The following is a 6567-nucleotide window of genomic DNA, read 5'->3' as shown; positions in this document are numbered from 1 at the left end:
TTCGCCTCCACATGGATTCTTCCCTCAGGGGTCACCATGACAGCGAGCAGATCGATAATTGGAAAAACAAAAATGGGAGCTTGTGGACAAGGAGGGCAGAGTGTAATATTATCATTGACACTGTGGAATGGCTAATGAATCACAGGCTGTTATTACAGCACCAAACAAACCTGGGGATGACTGGATAAGACAGGGAGGAGCCAGTTAATGACACCCCACCCCAAAACACCTCTTAATCATGCATTCAGTCATAAATGTTTCTTTAAACATGTAAGCCTGTTACATACAAATCACAAGGGTTAAATGTCTGAGAGCAATGGAGAAAATGCTTCTATTTTGCAGTAAAAAAATGTTTATTATTATAAATACTATTATAAGCATAACAATAAAAAAGTAATTACAGTTATTAATTAGTGACCTAAAATAGTGCAGAATCTTAAATATTTCTTATTAATTTTAAATATTTTAATTATTTTGGTTGGTTCCTCAATTTCTTTTGTTTTTTAATTTCTCATAAACCAAAAACCTCCTATTTATCTCCAGATTTTGTCACAGTGTCTGGGTTGTGTTCTCTGGGGTTCCACTAGATGTCCTCCTTTCTCACGGTGTCTGTCACCTTATCACTTCCTGTTCCCTTATTTGGCCACCTTCCTCCTTGTTGAGTAATTGATTGTTCCCCACCTGTCTCCTGTTCCCTCATTATCCTTCTGTGTATTTATACCCGGTCTGTCTGAGTCTGTGTTACGGAGTCCTTGTTTAATGTTTGAAAGTTAATTCATGTCTGTCGCTTCTTGCCTTGCTTTGCCTTGTCTTCGTGTCTTGTTTATGTTGGATTTGGATATTCTGGTTTCGACTCATGCCTGGATTGTTTATGCTCTTTGGATTACCCCTTAATAAAGACGTACTCGCAATTGGTTCTCTCTCCGTGAATCCTTGTATCCCGGTCGTGACAGAAGGACTCCGTCACTGCAAGAGCCAGCGGTATGTCAGCTTATATCTCCTCCCCAGCCACAGAGCGGGAGAGGAATGGATTTGAGTGGTTTTCGCCTGGTGGTTTTCCGGGGGACCAGGGGAGGTCGCCGAGGAGGGAGTGGTCGAGAGGAGACTCCGCACCGCTCTCAACCATGGCCTCCCTTCGACCCGGGGCTCGTGTGGGATGGATTAGAGCCACCGTCTCACCATGGCAGACGGAGAGGAGAGAGGAAGCGAACGTCCGCCACGGTGGCGCCACTGCCCATGATGGCCGCTAGTCCAGCGCCACGAGGCAGGATGGACGCCAACACAGCACCACAACACAAGGTGATCACCAGTCCAGTGCCACGGTGCAAGATGGCTGCCAGCCCAGTGCCACAGCACAAGATGGCCGCTAACACAGCGCCAATGCCCAAGTTGGCCACCGGTCCAGCGCCACAGCACAGGATGGTGGCCAGCCCAGCACCACAGCACAAGATGGCCGCCCGTCCAGAGTCATGGCCCAAGATGGCTGCTTGCCCAGCGCCGCTGCACAGGATTACAGCCACAGCGGACCCTCCAGAGTCGAGTCAGGTTCCAGCGGACCCTCCAGAGTCGAGTCAGGTTCCAGCGGACCCTCCAGAGTCGAGTCAGGTTCCAGCGGACCCTCCAGAGTCGAGTCAGGGCTAGTCACCGTGGACCCTCCAGAGTCAGGGCTAGTCACCGGTGATCTTCAGGGACAGAGTCAAGTCACCGGTGATCTTCAGGGACAGAGTCAAGTCACCGGTGATCTTCTGCTCCGCCCTGACCACATGGCTGTGGTGGTTTTCTGCCGCACCCTGGGGGTCTTCCGCCCTGACCACACGGTTGTGGTGGTCTTCCGCTCTGCCATGGAGGACTCTGGCTTCGACCACAAGGACGTGGTGGTCTTCTGCTCCGCCCTGGGGGGCTTCCGTCCTGACCTCACGGTTGTAGTGGTCTTCTGCTCCGCCCTGGGGGGCTTCCGTCCTGACCACACGGTTGTGGTGGTCTTCTGCTCCGCCCTGGGGGGCTTCCGTCCTGACCACACGGTTGTGGTGGTCTTCTGCTCCGCCCTGGGGGGCTTCCGCCCTGACCACACGGCTGTGGTGGTCTTCTGCTCCGCCCTGGTGGGCGCCACATGATGTCCTTCATGGACTTCTGTTTTGTGTTTCTTGGTTTCTGTTATGTTTCTGTCTGTTCCCCTCAGTGAGTCTGGCCCTCCGTCCCTCACCCTGAGCCTCCACCTGTCCGCCTCCCTCCTGGTCTGTGTCGTGTCTTGTCGTGGAGCATCTGGGAGCCGCTCCGTAGAGGGGGGGTATTGTCACAGTGTCTGGGTTGTGTTCTCTGGGGTTCCACTAGATGTCCTCCTTTCTCACGGTGTCTGTCACCTTATGACTCCCTGTTCCCTTATTTGGTCACCTTCCTCCTTGTTGAGTAATTGATTGTTCCCCACCTGTCTCCTGTTCCCTCATTATCCTTCTGTGTATTTATACCCAGTCTGTCTGAGTCTGTGTTACGGAGTCCTTGTTTAATGTTTGAAAGTTAATTCATGTCCATCGCTTCTTGCCTTGCTTTGCCTTGTCTTCGTGTCTTGTTTATGTTGGATTTGGATATTCTGGTTTCGACTCATGCCTGGATTGTTTATGCTCTTTGGATTACCCCTTAATAAAGACGTACTCGCAATTGGTTCTCTCTCCGTGAATCCTTGTATCCCGGTCGTGACAGATTTAAAATAAAAAACTTGTCTCAGACGTTTGTACATATATTTTGTGGACTTGGAAGGTTACTTTTTGTATGTGCTTTTTGCCTGAAGTTGTACAAGACATGAATGATTTTTCTGCAAATCAAATTTGAAAAGCAGAAAATATTTGGCAGAATGTACTTTGGTGATATGAAGGAATTTTCTGTATGGATTTTTCCACAGGTGTTTTGAATTACACATTGAATTGACTTTTGTTTTGGGAAATGTCTGAAAAATTAATGGTAAGGCTACTGCTAATTTTCTGCCAATAATTTATACATTCTTGTACCAATTTTTTTTTCTTTTTCTTTTTTTTTTCTTTTATAAAATTTGTGCTTACTTTCGAAGTTACAAAAGTGCATTTCCTCATACTGTAAATGAATAAACTGATAACAAATTGGTTTCCTGTGAATCTAAAGGTGAGCTTTAACAAGTCATGGCCACAAGGTGGCCTTAAAATGCTCAGCAAGCAGCAACCAGCAGGACTTTTAGAAGGCTGTGGGTGGCAGAGGTCCCATGTCACCCCAAAACATTTGACAATTTGTTTATTTCCATGTTGTGGGTAAATTTTGAAGGCCGGGTTTGTTTGGTAAATGAGCTACAGTAGTAACTAACACTTAATTATGCTTTTCAAGTTAAGTGTTGCTGCAGTAGCAAAAAAATGTTTCCTTGCTTACCAAAAAGAGAAACGAGAGCCAAAATATGCTAAAATCTCTTTTCTCGGACTGTTCAACGGACTCTGGGAAGCAACAATCTGTAATTATCTTAGAAATAGGATATTAACACCTTTAAACCACTGAGGTTTTAAAGTAAAAAAAAAAAAAAAGATATGCTAATGTGACCTGAACAAACTGTTTAAAGCATCTCTACAACCAGATCAATAATCGTTACTTTGTCCCATAGCTATGAGAGATATTCCTTCATTTTTCTCCCTTTTTTCTACCTTGTCCTTGCTTTCCCAAAATGTCCAAAATGCAGCAGCTAGAGTCCTTACCAGGTCAAGAAAATATGATCATATTACCCCAATTTTACAGTCTCTGCACTGGCTACCTATTAAGTTCCGTATCAGTTACAAATTATCATTACTTACCTATAAGGCCCTAAATGGTTTAGCTCCTGCGTACCTAACTAGCCTTCTACCATGCTACAACCCATCACGCACCCTAAGGTCACAAAATGCTGGACTTTTGGTAGTTCCTAGGATAGCAAAGTCCACTAAAGGAGGTAGAGCTTTTTCACATTTGGCTCCCAAACTCTGGAATAGCCTTCCTGATAATGTTCGGGGTTCAGACACACTCTCTCTGTTTAAATCTAGATTAAAAACGCATCTCTTTCGCCAAGCATTCGAATAATGTATCTCTTAAATTGTGAGTGTAGTTGCATCTGCATTTTTATTCTTTAGCTTGGGTTAAACTAATTTTACTTTGTTGGATCAGCAGCTATGCTAATGATGTCTCTATTTTGTTTCTATGTTTTGCCACAGGATTTACATCCTGTGGTAACTAGGATTTACACAAGCTCCAGTCTGGATCCAGAACACCTGAGAAGAGATGATGCTGACCCTCAGAGGACCCCAGATGATCCTAACCTTGAATCAACAAACAGAACTAACAATTATTGCTACATGTGTGACTGCATCATATAATTACTATTAATTAATAATATTGATAGTTCATCATCTAGCTGACTACGTCTTGTATTATTATTATTATTATTTTTATTTTTCTAAAATCCTGTCAAACGTGCACAAACTACTAGCTACTACTAAATATTGTAGAAACATAATTTTCTGTAAAGTTGCTTTGTAACGATTTGTATTGAAAAAAGCGCTATACAAATAAACTTGAATTGAATTGAATTGAATTCCCCTATTCATGGGGGGGAGTGGGGGGTATTCATTCAGCTGTTCCTTCGGTTATGTAACCAGGATGTAACTCTAGTTTTTTTTTTTTTTAAAGTAATACATGCTTAAATTTATGAGTCTTTTTAAAAGTTTTTTTTTCTTAATTCATCCTTAAAATACTGCCAGAAAGGACCAACTGTGTTACATTTTTCCTCGTCTTTCTTTAGCACAGCCATAGGAAAAAGCTGGTTCTGAAGATGGGTTTTTTTTTCAGTTCATACTGTAGCTGCTAATTAAGTAGGAAATAAAGGAAAATAAAAAGCTTTTTTTGCCTGATGACAATGTTAGTTTTTTTTACTCTTTGTTAATTGTATTGTCAATACAGAGTATCTATCTTTAAATGCGACACTACACACTAGCAGCAACGACTAGAATTTTAAAGCTGCAGTCCATAAGTTTTGCCTCTTTGTGGCCATCTCTGTTTGAAAACCTGCAATTGCAGCTATTTTCAGAATTATCTTCCTTGTGTGGGTTGCGCACTGGTACACTCACTCGTGGTTGAATCTAATGTTTTGAGGTGTGGCAATTTAGGGTTGCACCGACTAATCGATTAGTCAACTTCAATGCTCTGCCATGACGCTTTAAGCTTGACGTCGCCTAGTCGCTGGTCCTATAGAGAGCGCAACAGGATGATAAATCTTTGAAGGACTTCCACATATACGCTCCATCTCCAAACATTTAAAATTACAACTAAATGTATACTATGAAAGCACTCCACAAGATGTGTGATTATATTACTAGATGCTCTGCCTTGAATAGGAGAATGCACGGTTTAAACAGCTTATTTTTCAGGCAAGTTAATCGCTGTTCGAATCTAATGTACTGCTGCACTGTAATGCACAACATAGACTATAGAGAGTAGCTTGTACATCATGCGCTGATCTCATACTCACAGAATCAATCATTCAGCGCAGGAATGTATTGTCAACACTGTGATTACTCAGTAAAATAGCTTAGAAACTGAAAAGTTCAAGCATATATTTCTTAATAACTAAATCCCACAGCTTCAGTACTAGTAGGGAGACGCTGCCAGGTAGAATTAATTCACATACACGATATCACTCTTACTAATGCATTCATATGAATCTAATCTTTACTGTGCTACTTTATCTGTATCTGAATTAAAACAGGCAGAAATCTGTGAGAAATATAACAGCCCTAAGACAAAAGAACTGATAAAAATGAGCTGTTATAGGAGCAATAGCCATGTGGGCAGCACTGTGTCATATGACATAGCTGTGCACAAGGCTCCAGACTTATTTGTTCATTAATGATGTCATCAGTGACCAGTCGACTTCAACTCGACTTTCATCACATAAAAGTCTACTTAAAAAAATCAGAAGTCGTTCAGCCCCTAGTGGCAGTCAGTCACTGCACAGGTATGGATATTTACTATACAACCCGAATTCCGGAAAAGTTGGGACGTTTTTTAAATTTTAATAAAATGAAAACTAAAAGACTTTCAAATCACATGAGCCAATATTTTATTCACAATAGAACATAGATAACATAGCAAATGTTTAAACTGAGAAAGTTTAAAATTTTATGCACAAAATGAGCTCATTTCAATTTTGATTTCTGCTACAGGTCTCAAAATAGTTGGGACGGGGCATGTTTACCATGGTGTAGCATCTCCTTTTCTTTTCAAAACAGTTTGAAGACGTCTGGGCATTGAGGCTATGAGTTGCTGGAGTTTTGCTCTTGGAATTTGATGCCATTCTTGCCTTATATAGATTTCCAGCTGCTGAAGAGTTCGTGGTCGTCTTTGACTTATTTTTCGTTTAATGATGCGCCAAATGTTCTCTATAGGTGAAAGATCTGGACTGCAGGCAGGCCAGGTTAGCACCCGGACTCTTCTACGACGAAGCCATGCTGTTGTTATAGCTGCAGTATGTGGTTTTGCATTGTCCTGCTGAAATAAACAAGGCCTTCCCTGAAATAGACGTTGTTT

Source organism: Carassius carassius, chromosome 27 (genome assembly GCF_963082965.1).
Source record: "Carassius carassius chromosome 27, fCarCar2.1, whole genome shotgun sequence".
Taxonomy (NCBI): domain Eukaryota; kingdom Metazoa; phylum Chordata; class Actinopteri; order Cypriniformes; family Cyprinidae; genus Carassius; species Carassius carassius.
The sequence above is the reverse complement of the archived record's forward strand: the minus strand, read 5'-3'. Positions refer to the sequence as shown.